Source organism: Triturus cristatus, chromosome 1_2, assembly GCF_964204655.1.
Source record: "Triturus cristatus chromosome 1_2, aTriCri1.1, whole genome shotgun sequence".
NCBI classification, from domain to species: Eukaryota; Metazoa; Chordata; class Amphibia; order Caudata; family Salamandridae; genus Triturus; species Triturus cristatus.
In genome coordinates, this window is record NC_140580.1 from 538,583,598 (window position 1) to 538,599,477 (window position 15,880).

The following is a 15,880-nucleotide window of genomic DNA, read 5'->3' on the forward strand; positions in this document are numbered from 1 at the left end:
AGAGTTTTAAACATAAAATCAAGATCAAAGAAGGAGCGTATTCCATTAAGAACAAACTACAGGAAGTACCATTCAGTGTCAGAGAAGATCTTCAAGCAGAGCTTAAAATGTTGTGTGAATGTAGGAATCAACTAACCTGTTGAATCATCATTGTGGTTGTCCCTGTTAGTTGTTGCACACAAGCGTAGTGGACAATTATGGGTGTGTGTCAATTTGAGGTCACTCAACAAAGAAATTTGGGCCGACTCACACCTGTTATCCAAAATAAATGACATGTTCGCTCATACTGCAGTAGCAAGTTTTTTTTACAAAGCCAGACCTTGCTTCCGCATGTCATCAAGTAGTTCCTCCAGAGTCAACATATTTCACGGCATTTGGCTCTCCTCTGGGCACATTCCAGTATTGTTGTATGCTGTTTGGACTTGCTTTGGTGGCATCAGCTTTTCAAAGAATCATGTATAACACATTAAAAGAGATGCAATGTGTTTTAGTCCTCCAAGAGAATGTGTTGATTTTTGCTAAAGATGTTATCACACACAACACAATTTTGGAAAATGTGCTAAGTTTTTCAGGAATCATGGTGTCACTCTTAAACCAGAAAAATGTCTGTTCTCGTGTTGTGAGGCAGAATACTCGGGACATGCGATTTCTAAAGATAGCGTCACAGCCAGGCTGGGGTTGATTAAGTCTATTTTAGAAGTTCCTTCTGCTGTGGATAAGTGTGGGTCAAGGCATTTATAGGGCTGTCTGAGTTCTACTCACTGTTCATTCCTGAGTATGCATCCACGGTATGACCCATCAGTAATCTGCTCATTAAAGGTCCCAAGTTTGTTTGGGATACAGCATGCTCAGAAGCTTTTACTTGGATTAAGGTTCATTTAGGCAATAGCAAGGCTCTCAAACCATTTGATCCCTCGTTGCCATGTTGCTTCACAGTTGATGCTAGCAAAGTGGGGTTGGAGGCTGGGCTCACAAAGAAGAAGAGGGAGGTGGAGAATACTATAGCAATCGCCTCAAGAGTTCTACGTAATGCTGAGTTGCAATACTCAGTAATTGAAAAAGAGTTGCTTGCGGGTTGGTGGGCAATTGAAAAATTCTGATGCTATATCTGGGGAAACGGTTTTGTCTACAGGCAGACCACAAAACTCATGTATTTATCCTGGGTTGGGGTGAAGGTAAACATTGTACACCGAGAATTTTAAGGCTGTCTTCTAAACTCCTACAGTTCCAGTTTGATGTCGTACACATTTCTGGTGGTAAGAATATCACAACTGATTTCCTATCTCGGATTCCATGCAAAAACGATGATGAGAATGGCTGAAGTCATGGACGAAGATTTGGAAGACTGTTTGGTTGCATCCATTGTAGTACCCATGCTGGGTATATGTTCAGAAGGTGATTAGAGAGTTGATTTAATGGAAGATCAATTGTTGCAACAAGTACTTGAGCTGGTCAAAAATGGTTGGCCGAGGGAAAAGGTACTCCCATGCTTCCGCCTTTTTTTAAGGTCAGTGAAGAACTTTCCACAGAACATTGGATGTTACTTAGGTCTAAAAAATGAGTTCCTCCCCATAAACGCTAACATGTAACATAATCAACAACACCCAAGAGGGTCATTTATGGTCATATAAAAGTTTGAAAGTTGCTATCCCTCCTCTGACACCAGCTGAAGTTCCATCTAGACCTTGGATAAAGCTAGGGATTGATGTCATAGGTCCATACGATTCTCTTCCTGGTGGTACAAAGATTATTCTAGTCCTGATGGAGTGCTGTTACAAGTTGCCAGAGCTTACATTTGTCAGAGAGTCTGGTGCAAATTCTGTAATAGAGTTTGCTGGAGAGGTTTTTTTCAAGAAAAGGGTTTCCAGATACTCTTATTTCAGACAATGGTATGCAATTCATTAGCAAAGAATTTCAAAGTTTCCTCGAATCATTTGGAGTCAAACATCTCAGAAGCTCCCTTCATCATGCTCAAACTGTTACAGTTCCAACAAATTGAGCGAATGAACCATGTTGTTGGAGAATGTATCAAATGGGCAAAAAGTGGGAACCATTACACAGCGTGGTTCTACAGAACTACTCCCCACTCAACTACCAAAGTTTCACCATTTAAATAGTTGAGAGGCAGAAAAGCAAATACTATTTTTCGTCTGGCTTGGACGTCTACATGGTTGAAGTGTAATTCCATTGTCGAAAAGCTAATGTTGTTGGTCAGGGAGAATGTCGATCACGCTCAGGATAGGCAAAAATCTTGGTATGATCAGAAAAAAAGGAGTGAAAACAGTTGCAGCATGAGGGGGAGATGTGGTGCAAATTTAATCTTAGGTGCATGTACATAAAGGGATAAGCAAGTTTGGGGATCCAGTAAAAATTTAGAAAATGTGTGGGAATGCAGTCAGAGTTGTAGGTGGTCATTGGTGGAATTTCTCAATGGTGATGAGATTGGGGAACAAGAAAAGTGACCAAGTTGATAGAAGTTCTCGTTCTTCTAATTCCTCTTTGGATGATTCCACTGCCAGAGATCAGACGGGCAAGATGATAATTTCTCCTCTGTGAAGGAGTTCACATAAAGCAGCCAAACCTGTTAGGTTTTTTACATGAATTACTTCTTGCTTTTGTATATTGCGTTTGTATGAAACATGTTAGATCTGGGACATGAAGGTCTTCATGCTTTTATTCATTGTGTTTGTATGGGTTCTTGTGGGCAGGTTTATGTTTGTGTTATTTTGGGAATGGGTAATAATGTTATATTAAGTCATTTTGGGGGGTTGTGTACAAGTTTTCATTTAAGAAGGGAAGATGTGTTGTATTTCGCTTGGTATCTTGCGCTATTACTAGAATGTTCTCATCCCGTGGTTCTTAAAGAATGTTGAGGTTTGAAATGGAAAAATTGGTGTCTGGGACACAGCGGGAGTACATGCTGGTACTATCAAGGCAGCTCAGTGTTCTTGTTGATGTAAAGCTACATTGAAAATTATCTAACCTGTGTCTGTATTTCCTCACTACACTGTCTAGAGAGAAGGCTCAAAGCCCAGCAGTCACCCACTCTAGACGTGTATTCAGAGACAGGCAGAGGCTCAGAATGGTTAAAGTAAGAAAATGCCAACTTTCTAAAAAGTGGCATTTTCAGACTTGTAATTTAAAATCCGACTTCACCATAAGTTGTGATTTTAAATTGTGAGGCCAGAGACACCAAACTAGAAATTTCTACCTTGTCTTAATTGGAAATGACATTGTTAAGATGCAAGAAGATAATTCCAATGTTATCCTAAGGGCAAGATAGGCCTTGCAATTGTGAGAAACAAATTTAAGAGTGTTTCCCTACCTGGACTTAAAAAACTTCAATGTACATGTCCAACCTTCTAAATACACTGAATCCTGACCATGGGGCTGTCCAGGGCATACCTTAGAGTGACTTATATGTATTAAAAAGGAAGGTTGGACCTGGCAGAGGGTTAACTTGCCAGGTCGGCATGGCAGTTTAAAACTGCACACACAGGCTCCGCAATTGCAGGGCTGAGGCATGTTTTAAAGGGCAACTGAAGTGGGTGGCAAAATTGTTGGTGCAGGCACACTTGTAGCATTTAATTTACAGGCCCAGGGCACATGTAGTGCACCTTAGTAGGGACTTATAAGTAAATTGAATATACCAATAACCAATTATACCTATTTAGCACTAGTCAGCGGTGGGAAAGTGCCCAGTATCCTAAAGTCAGCATAACAGGTCAGAAACAAAAATTCAGGGGAAACCGCACTAATGATGCCAGGTCTAACAGTAGTGTATTGTTCGTAGTAGCGGCTTCTCTATATGCCTTTGTATTTCATACCTCACGTACCACATGTAGAACTATGATCAGTTTGTTTCCTGCTTTGGGCTTTCTAGTTCCTTGTGTGTCTTAGGCAGTGGCAGCACAGGCAGCACTATTGCAGGTGGGCTTTGAAGAGGGCAATCTTATTCCCTGGGTCAAGCAATGCGGTACCCATGGGTCCATCACTAAACAAGTCAGCAAATTGAGCAGCATCTGCCACCCCATGCATCTCAGCCTCAGAAGTGCACAGCCAGGAAAACTGTGACCATTGGCCTAAGTAGCACCCTCACAGCTTCAACAATCACAATTATTACATAGGTATGTCAAACACGTGACACAAAGTTGTCGGGCTATCATTGCTCTAAGGGATGAAGGCTTGGAAGACTCCAGGAGCAGCTGCAGTGCTGCGCCCCAGCCAGCCATCATCGTGCCACTCACAAATGCGGAAATTGCCACTTTTAAGGGCTGGCTTGACAGCTAGCTGTCACTAGACCGACCAGCTTAAGTGATCAACAAAAAAGATCTTATAGAAATACTACTAAGAGAAGGGATTTGGCTCCGTCCATATGTTGCTTTCTGGTTTCCTTGAGTACAGAGTTTGATTGGGTGGAAGTTGTGTGATTCCGCTGAAAAAGAGTACTTGGATAACACTTATTTTCTTTATCTGGAAACATATGCACAACACAGCAGGATTGAGTTGTTATGGTGAGAAGCCATTGATCAAAGCCATAGGCCTAATCTGTTTGTTATGAAATATTAGGAAAAAGACAGTAGACCTGTCTTATGTATTGTGAAAAGTATATGTTAAAGCCAATAGGACTTTGAGGGTGGATTACCTTTACATTGTGTAAATGCCAGTAGACAGGCATTTTGTTACATGGAATCTCACAAGGTGCTGTAGTAAGCAAGGATTACCCCGGGAGCAGAAGATTTGCAGTGTAATAGCCCTTCCTAGATCTTATTGGGCGGGCCCGGCAGGTGTAGCTTACTCCCATGCACTGGTAATGAAAACAACATAAAGAAAATCTCTACATACATATACATAAATTGAGGGCTTTTCAGTCAGCCCTCTTCTGTCTGGTCAACTGCCATTCTCATTCTGCTTCGGCTTAGGGCAGCATACTGCATGGAGCTATAGGTTAACCTATTTCTGCCTTTGGCTCTTTTGCCTTTAGAGCAACTACATTTTGCCTGATCACATGCACATCTCCCTGAAACTGGGTGTGCTTCAGTCTCTGGACTGGTGGCCACTCATTTATTTTTCTATGTTTCCATTTAAAGTTCCTCCTTCTTCATTTATTTCCTTTTGATATGTTTTTACAGCGTCCTGAATCCTGTAGACAGTCTTACTGGACATTTCACTTGCTGCTTACTTCAACTGCAGTGTGCTGCATCCTGTGCGGCCATTATTTTTATAAAAGTCAGTCATCTTGCAATGCTTTTGCCCATTATGTATCATCATCTTACCATTCGAAGATGGTTGACCATGTTTAGATACATTATGACTGCTATCTTACATCAGTACTTCTTAGAATTTGAAGATAGCTGTGCAGTGCAATGCTTAGCGAGCAGTCATCTTGAAATGGTACTGTGCATAGTGTATCATTGTTTGCACTGCTCCAAGATGGCCAACACATTTCTTATAAATGTGGAAGCTGTGCTGGAGCTTTACAACAGTAATCTTCTATACACAGTACCATTGAATAAAGGTGGCTCATTGCCATGTTCAATTTTATTTTTCCATTTGCAAGCATATGCTTACCAAGTTTCGGTGACAGCATGTTTTCTTTTTTTTCTCCTTTTTTTATTCTCTTGCTCTATTGTCCATGTGCTTGTTGAATTTGTATGCCTATTTTACTGCAAATGGGTAAGTGGGTAAATGTAATAATTAGACAATGGGTGATGGAGGTATGAAGGATAAGTAACAGACTTGTATGCTGACTTATTCACTGCCTAAACTCATAAGTGACAGAAGAGGCACTTTCAATTATAAGCCGGACGTAGTGTCATTGCCAGTGCCTGTTTATATATAAACTTACCGTGGGCACAACCCAAATAGCCGCAAAAATGCGAAACACGAATGCGCAAATTCATGCGATGAGGCCAATCGCGGTACAAAAAGTAGCGAAAACCAGCCACAGGCCTGCAAATCCCACGCATCTTGCAGGAAAATGCACCATAAAAACCACAGAAACAACACACCAGAAACAAGCCTAAACACGGAGCAACATGGATGCACCCTGACCCAGCGCAGAGGACAACGCGAACCCCACAACCCCCACAGACCACCAGCAAGGAACAACGGGCTCGAGGAAGGCCAAGGAGAAAAGGGAGAGGAAGACGAGGTGCAGACCGCAGGAAAACAAAACCAGCGTCACGGAGGTGACAGAACACTTCCAGCAACTGACCCACAAGCAGACTACCGTGAATGCAGCCAGAGTGTCGAGGAGTATAACGGAGGAAGCCATGAGCCGCCGACAGGACGTGACAACCTAAACCAGGTACAAACCTGCTGGCAACAGGAAGGTAGCAGCGGCGACAGGAGGTGGCAGTCCAGCGCCACAGGAAGAGCTGGAGGAAACCCAGGCCACAGTCATCAGTGTGGAGATGCTGCAAGGAGTAGGGAGTACGGACATAGCTCGAGAGGACCTGACAACATCAACAGGGAAAGTAATGGACAGGGACTGGGTGGATGGGGGAGATGGGCACAGTGACACACATGCACAGTGAGGCGTAGTACACTGCACACCCTCAATTACCCAGGATCATGTCCCACATCCCCTTGGCACACTGCAGCACACACACATTGGATTGGATTGGATTGGATTGGATGTGTATTTGTAGAGCGCGAATTGCTGCCCGGAGGCGTCCAAGCGCTGGGAATACCATGGATCTGCACAGTGGCCCAGGAGGGGAGAGAATGGGGGTTAATTAGACTGGATGAAATAAAAAGGTTTTCAGCAGTTTGCGGAAGGCCGTGAGATTGGGGTTAGCTCTGAGATGCAACGGGAGGGCGTTCCAGGCCTTGGCAGCATTATAAGAAAATGTCCTACCTCCGGATCTGGATTTTTTAATTCTGGGAGCCATTGCAAGGAAAGTCTGACTAGAGCGTAGGCTTCTGTTGGGCGTGTAGTGGGTAATTAGGTCCCGTGTAATCCTGGGGCCAGTGTTCCAGAAGGCCTGGTGTGCTATGCACATAGCTTTAAACATAACTCTCTGGCACACCGGTAGCCAGTGAAGGGTTACCAGTCCGGCCCTCACTGACTGTCTGCGGGGGAGGTCGAGTAAAATGCGTGCAGCGCAGTTCTGGACTGTCTGAAGCCTTCTCAGAGTGGATTCAGGAGCACCAAGATAGAGTGCGTTATTAATATCAAGGCGTGACTGAATTAGACCTTGTACGGCTGCTTGTTTGGCTTCCCGGGGAGGAGAGGGAGAATTTTCTTTAGCATCCTCATGATGCCAAAGCATGTGGCTGAGAGTTTTGTGGCTTGTACATTAAAGGACAGAGATCTGTCCAGCCAGACTCCGAGACTCTTAATACTGTTTTTGGGAGCTGGGGGGAACCCAAACTAGGCAGCCACAGGGAAGCGGGGAGGCTGAGATCCGGGGGGCCTAGGATCATAAGCTCAGTTTTGTCCCCATTCAATTTTAAGGACGATAGGGACATCCAGGTCTTCACTTCCTCCAGGCACTCTCTAAGCCCGCCCCGAGCAGGTGGATTGGCTTCCAGCATCAGGGAGACCACCAGCTGCGTGTCGTCCGCATAGGAAATGATCTTAATCCCAAATGGGCGGACGACATCAGCCAGTGGCCTCATGTACAGATTAAAAAGTGCAGGGCTTAGAGAAGAGCCCTGGGGGACTCCGCAATTCAAAGGTCTGCTGGTGGACACAGACTCGCCTTCGAACACACAAAAGGATCTGTCCTCTAAGAAGGACTGGAACCAAGACCAGGCTTTATCCTTAATCCCGGCCTGGGACATACGGTACAGCAGAGTGTCATGGCTGACCGTGTCAAAGGCCGCGCTGAGATCAAGGAGGATCACTGCCACTGATCCTCCTTGATCCAGGATTTTTCTGGCTTCCTCGGTAACCATGAGGAGAGCGGTCTCGTTCCATGTTTTGGTCTAAAGCCCGTCTGGGTGGGGTCCAGTAGGTGGTGATCTTCCAGGAAGTTTATTAGTTGTTGATTTATATATTTCTCCAGGATCTTGCTTGCCCATGGGAGCAGGGATATGGGGCGGTAGTTGCTCAAGTTGGTAGAGTCCAAATTAGGCTTTTTCAATAAGGCTCTGACCATACCCTGCTTCCATACGGTCGGGACCGTGCCGGAAGAGATGGAGGCATTTAAAACCTCCCTAATAATAGGCAGGGTGGTCTGCGAGGCTGCCATTATTATGTCTGGTGGGGCAGGGTCATCAGGGGATCCGGATTTTACTTTCCGTGCTAAGGGTTCAAGAGTAGCGAGATCCAAAGGGAGGAAGTGAGTCAGCGTGGGTAGATGTTGACTGGAGGGGGGGGCCGCGGAATGGAGAGGGGGGCTGAGGGAGTAGCGTTTTTCGGGGGAAAGGCAGAGTAGATAGAGCTTATTTTCTGATGAAAAAATTCGGCGACATTATTGCAGTGGGTGGTGGACTTGTCCGCCTGCAGGCTAGGGGGCTGTTTAGTTAGTTTTTAAATAATTTGGAAAATTTCCTTGGGTTTGGATTTAGCAAGCAAAATTTTCTCGGAGAAGTATGAGGCCTGAGCCGCTTTTATCAGCGTTTTATATTCACTGATAGCTTCTCGATAAAGGGTTTTATTGTCTATAGAGTAATCAGATCGCCAACGTCTTTCCAATTTCCTGCAGAGTCGTTTCTTGTCTCTAAGAGTCTCCGTATACCACGGGGCAGTTTTGTGGGAACGTTTGAGCGTGATTTTCTTTTTGGGAAGAACAACGTCAAGAGATTGAGTGATCCAGTTGACATATGCCTGGTTAGCTAGGCCGGGGTTGTCATTAATCATAGGTGGATTCTCAGCAAGTTTGCTAGTCCAATTATCAACTGCTAGGTGGGACCAGGCTCTCGTGAGTCTCGTGGTAGGTGTTGGTTCAGGGGTTTTAAATGCAGTCCAGTTGATGGGGATCAAGAAATGATCCATCCAGGGCAGGGGAATAGGTGGACTGGTTAGAAGACCAGGGCAGTTGCTGAAAACCGAGTCCAGCAAATGGCCCTTCACGTGGGTGGGAGAAGTGACCCGTTGGGAAAGTTGCAGAGCTGCTAGATCCTCTACTAAGGTCACGGCTATGTGGTCTGATGTTGACTCGAAATGAAAATTAAAGTCACCTAGCAGGATGAAGTTGGATGTGGTATTGAGACGTTCAGCCACGCTTGAAGGTAGACTGACGTGGAACTGCTTCGGGGGGCCGGGAGGGCGATAGATAAGAGTGCCAGAAAGGCAACTGTTAGGTGATAATTCAATGTTAAAAGTAAGGCTTTCACAGTCCGTGATGGTTTCGAAAACCACTCGGCAGTGAAGTTGTTCTTTATGAATTATCGCCAAACCTCCTCCTCTCCCTTTAGGCCGGTCTTGGCGGGAGATTTGGAAGCCTGGTGGGAGGGCTTCTATGACCGCTGGATCGGCGTCAGGGGATAACCAGGTTTCTGTTAGGAACAGTATGTCTGGTGTGTGTTCCTCTATTAAAAGCGCAATTTCAACCGTATGTTTGGGGAGAGAGCGGCAGTTCAGTAAGAACATGCGGAAGTCGTGTAGCGGTTCAATAATTATTTTGGGTTTGAGGGAGTTATGGCATTTAGGACAGGTAGGTGGCAGAGTGTCAGCTTGATAGCTGTGTCGACTACAGTTGCTGGTGGGTGTCCTGAGACTATGGAGGGTTTCAGCACTGTAGTGTATAGGGTCTGAGGACTGGGATGCAGGGGGACTGGCCCTGGGCCCTGACTCGGTGCGGATGAGCGCAGACGAGCTTGCCTTATGTGCGCCTTCGGCGCGCATTCGTCACGCCCGCTGCGCTCGTCCACTGCGCTTCCGGTGCATGCACATTATTATAAGGCAGGGAGGGGGTGTGGCCTCGAGGGGGGCGTGTCCCTCGCTTCAGCGTGGCCGATGGCGCCTGCCAAGACTCCCGCGAGCTCTCCCTCTCAGCGCTAGGTCCGCTGCTGGGGATGCTTTTAGGCAGGAGAAGCAGGAAAAGCAGATACTGGTCAAGTTTTAAAAGCAAACAGTTACAGGTATTTTAAAAATGAAATGTGCAAATACGCAAAGCTATCTCCCGGCTGTGCCTCAGGAGGGGTGAAGGTATTCTGGCGCGCTCGTAGGTCAGCGCTCTATTTATACACGTACAAAGGGGGCGTGGCCTCGAGGGGGGCGTGTCCCTCGCTTCAGCGTGGCCGATGGCGCCTGCCAAGACTCCCGCAAGCTCTCCCTCTCAGCGCTCGGTCCGCTGCTGGGGATGCTTTTAGGCCGGAGAAGCAGGAAAAGCAGATACTGGTCAAGTTTTAAAAGCAAACAGTTACAGGTATTTTAAAAATGAAATGTGCAAATATGCAAAGCTATCTCCCGGCTGTGCCTCAGGAGGGGTGAAGGTGAAGGTAGCAAGAACAGCACACCCACATCGACGACAACGTGGTACAATGTGCATAGCCGACACTGCAGAACAGAGGACACAACTGGCTCAGCACATGCACAGAAACATGCCTACCACATCTGACAGAGCAGGAAACTGTGAAATGGAAATGTATGCGGACGACCTCACAACCGTCATGTAGTCCAAATCTACACTGTCCCGCAGAAGAATCCCGCACCTCACAAACAGTCACAATGTACATTGCCAAACAGTCTGCATGTAAACCAGAACAATGCGCCAACATACATGTCAACAAAATGTCAACATGCATCTCCCCTTCACATTGCAGAGGCGCACACAACTCCTCCAGCAGAGCACAGAAGACAACACATCTGTGATGCCGGAGAGGACCACCACACCGTCGACACTGATGCCCTACAACAGCCCATTCATATCCCACGCAAACCACCACCAGGACCAGGGCAGACAAGCTACTCAGAGGAGAACACAGCCCCTGCAACAGACCACACAGCAGGAAGCACACACAAGCACAGCTGGCACACGACACTTCACCCACCCACACATGGCACCCCAATGCCATGTGTCCTCACGCGCAAAAGGAGGTGGCCCAACAGGTGGGTGGGGTGCCGAAACCATGGAAGGTGAGCTAGAACACATACGTTGGTGTCTATCACCCTCAGGAACCCCCCACACCCCACAGAGGAGACCCACAATGCCATAGAGACACATGCAGATGCACATTCACAGGACAGAACCACGCCCAGGGGCGCACAAATAGCAGTCACACACCCACGTTGGCGAGGCGTACGACGGCCCTGGCCACTCCCCTTATGATCTGAGTGGGTGACAACAAAGCTACATGTCCAAGCTCCAACCTGCTGCCTGCAGTGACATGTCTGCATCCGATGTACACAGCACACTGTAATGTCCTAGGGCCCAGGGCCCTCATGCATACAACAAGACCACAAGGACACACGTAGATATCATGTCGAACTGGCTACGGGCACGTGCGCCTGGCCCCTTTATTGGCAGGGCCACATGTACAGTGACGCCTGCGCTGGATGTGTGTGGGGTGAGTTTAAGCCAGTACGCATGGAATGCTTGGTGATGACAACAACTTGAACATTGGACACCAGTGCAACGGAAACAGAAAACACATGCATAACAGAGACAACTGCACAGCAACATGGTGGGAGCCGGAGTAAGGACAGAGGTCCCCCAATATTCAGTCAGGAGGTTCCGTGAGTTGCAGTGCACTGAGGTAAGGGCACTAGAGATGAGCGTGCACGTGTGAAGGAATTGCTAGTATTGTGTCCCTTCGGGTTAGTCCTGATGCCGATGCAGTGGGGTGTGTTACAGCTGCATCAACTTCCTCATCAACATCCCAGGTCTCCCACACTGCCTGAGGTGACAGTTGCGTCCGCAGTCCACAGCGCAATACCCAGTAATGGTTCCGGGTATGTAGCTTGACTACCACCTCCCATTGTCTGTGCCATCTCCAGTACGCACACTTGACACATCTTCCCCATCATAGTCCCAGGTATTCCCCACTGCATGAGGTGACATAGCTGCGAAACATCTGCACAGCACAAAACTCAATCACTAACGGACAATGGCTTGTGGTGCACTGAGTCACTGGCACCTGGAGTGCTGAGCAGGGTATCAGGCCGATGATGGCAACCACAACAGGTCTGAGCAACTCCGTAGGTCTGTCAGGACCACCGTATCAACTCTGGCAGATGGCGGTTGGAGGTGGTCCTTGTGGTGGTGGCATGTGCCTCCTGCGGTGATGCGACATCCGGGCCGGTCAGGACCCACATCTATGTGTGGGCCCTGGTGGCCCGCAGTTGAGGCCGAAGGCTGCAGACAGCGCAGGGCCACAGACACATGGTGTTGATGACCCCAAGACCACCGTCACAGAGGTCATCCAGAAGCAGGGGTCCTAGACCTGAGCAGGACAGAGTTAGTGGCCCTGGATGCACTGCGGCCGGCACAGGCACCCAGCCATGGGATGGTGACTTACGGTGCAGTCAGGTGGGCCATGCGACCTGGGCGAGTCCCCATCAATGTCTGAGGTGTGTGTTGCGGAGGGTTGCGGGGGACAGTGGAAGTTGTCCTCCAGGGCATGATGCAGAGGTTTGATGTTATCCGGAAGCAGCAAATGGGGGAGTTGAAAGCACAACCCTCATTTTCACCACCAATTCGGTATCAGCTACATGAGGATGAAAACTAGCCCCTAGTCCATAGACTCAAACGCCACCAATGTACGACCAGGGAGTGTCCATGAATGTCGAGGGACAGACTTAGTGTCACAGGTGCTGAGCGGGGATGCAGTCTGCGATGATGCCGGTACACTGACATGAACTCCACCATTGCCAAATCAAGACTGTGACCTACTGGACTGTAATGTAGGCCGGAGGCAGCGGTCAGCAGTGGCCCACAGCCACGTGTCATTGGCTGGCGAGGCACAGAGTTAGTGACACCAGGGCAGTTGTTGGTAGTGTTCGATCACCTCCGTAACGATGATCCTGTTCCCTCCACACTGCAACAAGTCATCCTCTTACGCCTCTCCGTGCGTTCATTGACATGTATTCTGCCTTTTGAATAACCGATGTTCAGTTCCAAATCTTTGACCTACTCATGCGCAGCGTAGGCCGAGGGCAGTAGTCCATGTAGGCCCACATACACGTGTAGTTGTGATGCCATGCACAGACTTGTTGGCACCACATCGAAGGGAGTATAGTGACTTGTCCTATGCCTTAAATGGTGTTCACTGCCATGGTGTAATCAAGACTCAGTTCCAAATGTGTGACATACCTGACCGTGGTGTAGGCCTGAGGCAGCGGTCAGCACAGCCCATTCACTGAGTGTCGCCGGCATAGGTTGGATGGCCCCACCAGCCTTCATAGTTCAGGTTCAGTGGCACCACGTGTTCGGACACCTCCATGTATATGACCCGGGTTTTGTCCGGACTGAGCCGCATCTTCCTCTTACTCCTCTCTGTGCGACCACTGGTGTGGACTCTGCCATTCGTGATTTGCACCCAGGTGCTGGATGTGGGACCTACTGGTCCGCAGGGTAGTCCTGGTCAATCATCCACGTATCGCCGGCTGGAATTGAACAGGGTTAGTGGTACCACGTGTCGCCGGCTGGTGTTGAAAAGGGTTAGTGGCACCACATGTCGCCAGCTGGCATTGAACAGGGTTAGTGGCACCACGTGTCGCAAGAAGCCTATATGAAGCTATGCCTCACTGATTGGGTGGGGCCTGTTGCTGTTGGCCCGGATTTGGGGTCATTGCCATTCATGACTCAGGATGCAGTTTCACATATGGGACCCACTGGGCCGAACAATAAGCCTGAGGCGGCAGTAGAGTACGTCTACGAAAAAGGACTAAAGCGAGCCTGTGTCGTGGAGGCAGTGATGGTCTGAGGAGGCTGCCAAGGTCGCGGGACTCAGACTTGGAGCTTGCGCCGGAATGTGGTGGGCCCTTCTGGACACATGCCGGTGTCGGCAGGTGATCAGTGACGGGTTCGTGGTCCAGCGTGCCGGGGTACGGCAGGCGCACAGCGTTGCAGACAACTCTGCTCAAGAGGATGGCATCGGCCTCATGGTGGGGTGAGAGGCGCTGCCCTGGCAGAGCCGGTGGGCTTCCCGGAAGAGGACCACGCCCAGGGCTACGTGCTTCTTATTCACAACCCTACGCAGGCGTGGCGTACACCGGGCCATCCCACTCCGGTCACGCTTATGGAGGGTGTAACACACAAGATTTCCACGAAGTCCCCCACTGGCTGGGGTGACATGGTTGCGTCCACTGTCCATTACACTCCATACACCAGAGGTGCATGTCGCCATGGATATGGGTGTGTGCTGCATACTGCGGTCTGTCCAGCACATCTCCGCCATGCTTGGCATTGTGTACTTTCCCAATCATGGTACTACTACATCCTTCACACTTGCCTGTTTGCCACCTCTACCCACTTTCAGCTGTTGTGTGGCTGAGGTGCCATGCCGTTGATGGCTCATCTTCACGGCTTGGCCAGGTAACCATTGTGAGTTGTGTCTGGTGGGTGGGCATGTTGTTGTGCATGTTGGTTGTGATTTTGTGATGTGTGCATTGCCAGAGTTGTAATTTGCATGGTTGTGGAGTTGAGGTGAGTGGGGTGTTCATTTGGAACTTGCCAAGGGGCTGTGAATTTCCCTTATTGCCATCCTGGGTACGCTGGTTGGTGATGGACCTTCAGAGGATGAAGGAATCATGCACACTGGCTGTGTATTTGAAGGCGACATTGTCGGAGGTTACACGGTGTTCTGTTGTTGCCTGCACATTTGGGTGGGATGTGTGCTTTCTGTTGCGGTGATTGTGTGCTGTGTCACCAGGGGTCACAGGTAGGACATGTGTGCTGTGGGTTGCTCCCAAAACGTGCGTGCCTCCTGCTATGGCATATGGTTCTTGCTTGGTCTCCAGCGTGACCTGCGCATTGTGTTGGACGTATGGGGACAGGGGTACCAGGGTGATGGTGATGTCCAGGACAGGTGTGAGGGACTTGAATGTGGCTGGCTGTGAGACTCCTCAGACTCTGGCGGGTGTTGGTTGGGGGGTGCCAGGGGCCAACAGGTGCAGCCAAGCCAGCAGCTTGGTGTGGGGTGGGATGTTGGTTGTCTGCTGTGTTGGTGCCATAGGCCTTTTAGGCGAGATGGTCGGGATGCGTGGGACGGTTGTCCCTTTCAACCTGTGGTGGACAGTGACATTATCAGAGGCTGGGTCTCGCGAGAAATGCGCATGCACGGGTGTCCGCGCATGCGCATTTGCGTGAAGAAGTTACCGTCCAGCAAGAAGAGGGAGCCCCGGGACGCCGCACTGAAGGTAAGGTGGTTTATTTACCTTTAACCTTCTTTAAATTAATTTAAACTGAGGGCGGGTGGGAGGCCGGTGGCGGGCAGCTCTGCTTTGCTGCGGCGTGTGTGTAGCGCTGCCTGCTACGCCTACTTTGTAAACGGCGAAGCAGGCAGCGCTACGTGCACTCCGTGGGCGAAGCGGAGCACGACGCCCAGGGTTACTTTAAACTCTATATGTGGAGTAGATTTTTGGTTGCTTGTGCATAAATATTCCTGGGATGTTTTTACCTGTTTTAACTCTGTGTGCAACGTGGTTGTATGTCATCTCATCTGATTCAATTAGTTCTCATACCACTAGGCCGGACAAAGACTAATAGATGTGTTCAAGTAGCCCAAATTAAGATAGATAGATAGATAGATAGATAGATAGATAGATAGATAGATAGATAGATAGATAGATAGATAGATAGATAGATAGATAGATAGATAGATAGATAGATAGATAGATAGATAGATAGATAGATAGATAGATAGATAGATAGATAGATAGATAGATAGATAGATAGACAGATAGACAGACAGACAGACAGATATTTGCCCCACACAATGAATTTGCATAGGCCAAATTAGCCAGTGATACTGAAAAAATTGC